Raw genomic sequence first — 1,725 nt, 5'->3', positions numbered from 1 at the left:
ACACTCTGGGGCCAGAATCACCCCAGGACCATGTGACAGACAATTTAGGACAGCCCCGCACCCGCCGAGCCTGCTGAAATTATTCAAACTAGCAATTCTGAAACCTGCCTGCCCTGCCTTGCCTGGTGCTCCCCGTCTCTGCTCCTGCCTCCTGAATAACTTGGTGCTTCCCCATTTGGTCTTGCAGGGTGTAACCTGCCCTCCTCCACCCCCCATCTCCCGGGAGCTGCGAGTAGCACAGTCTTTTCAATGGTAACTATGGCTGATCTGTTGCCCTCACCATACCTGAATAGCAATAAAGTCTACCTTTTAAAAACAATTGGTCTATGAACTCCCCCAACCCCTTCTACTAACACTGTCTTGCATTGAGTCCTCCCTGAATGACAGGCTCTGCAGTCAGCCTTTTCCCTGCACCATCTCATTTGTCCTTGGCAGCCTGGTGAGGCAGGTACTGACCACTCTCAATTTACACAAGAGGAGCAAAGCCAGCCACTGACAAAGCCAGGATTCAAACACAGGTCCATCCGGCTCCCAAGTCAGCTCCAGGTTCCCCCCTATAGGAGTGGTCTCACACTCAAAGTCTCCAATCTCAACCACAGGATCTTTGCAAACAATACTGCTAGGCACAGCTACACAGCAGTCACAAAGGGCCTGGCATGGAGCAAAGGGACAAGAGGAATCCACCTGCTGTTGCTTGTCACACCAGATATCCTTACGCTGCTTCCTTCCAGAAAGGGCTCCAGAAGGGTTTCCCACCCAGGTGCCATTTAGACTAGCCTTATCGAAGAACCATAGCCCATTAATGCCTTCTGATCTCATTTCTCTATTGCATTGTGTGGAGAAAACACACTCTGAAGGGCACCTACCACAAACATCAGGCTGTCACGGATGTGTCAAACCAAGGCTCCAGGCTTCAAGCACCAAGATCAATCCTGCCCCTTCCCTTTAATTAATTCTCTCATCCCTGTTGTGTTTAACATAGACTGGAGCCTATTCCTCAGATGAGTTCATTTGGCTCTGCAAGAGGGGATTCCCAGAGATGCTTTTTTCTGAACAAGCCATCTTGTCAGTGTGACGTCTGTGAGTATAGCTTTCTACTTGAGCTCTGTTATAATACCAAGTGGTCCTTGTCCCTTGAAACTAGCCTTAGGAGTTACAAATGACACCCTGGTGAACAGCTTAATGCTGCCTACTATAAGCAGGTTACTTACTTATTGCACTAAAAGGGAGACAGGGTCCACCCAAAACAAAGTTCAGAGCTCTTGCCTTTTAAAATCCACATCTCAGCTCTTCCACAAGAATGTCATTCTTTGAAAAAAAATGATTTATTTTACCTGGCTGAGTCAGGTCTTAGTTGCAGCACACAGGATCTTTAGTTGCGGCATGCAAACTCTTGGTTGCAGCATGTGGGATCTAGTTCCCTGACCAGGGATCGAACCTGGGTCCCCTGCATTGGGAGCACAGAGTCCTAGCCACTGGACCACCAGCGAAGTTTCATGAATGTTGTTCTTATAGATGATATCTGCACACAGTATCACTTCCACGGACAACATCCAGAGGAACTGTGGGCATTTAGTGGGGACCCAAAGATGGCACCAGAACAAGGGTCCTTGTTGCCCCAAATCCTTAAGCACAGGAACTCCTGAAGTCACCAAATGATGCCATCTGTGCCCTGATATCACAGTGTGACATTTCCCCCATAGAGCCAGGGAGCCCCACAGTCTC

At 48.9% G+C, this 1,725-nt stretch overlaps 1 non-coding gene across 1 annotated transcript; it reads right to left on the bottom strand.

Moving 5' to 3' along the window:
- Nucleotides 1-1,417: 1,417 nt before the first annotated feature.
- Nucleotides 1,418-1,490, bottom strand: TRNAG-CCC (transfer RNA glycine (anticodon CCC)). Its single transcript has one exon. It is a non-coding gene; the product is annotated as a tRNA-Gly (tRNA).
- Nucleotides 1,491-1,725: the final 235 nt, after the last annotated feature.

This window comes from Bos taurus, chromosome 3 (genome assembly GCF_002263795.3).
Source record: "Bos taurus isolate L1 Dominette 01449 registration number 42190680 breed Hereford chromosome 3, ARS-UCD2.0, whole genome shotgun sequence".
Taxonomy (NCBI): Eukaryota; Metazoa; Chordata; class Mammalia; order Artiodactyla; family Bovidae; genus Bos; species Bos taurus.
Note: the sequence above shows the minus strand (reverse complement) of the source record. Positions and strands in the feature narration are given on the sequence as shown.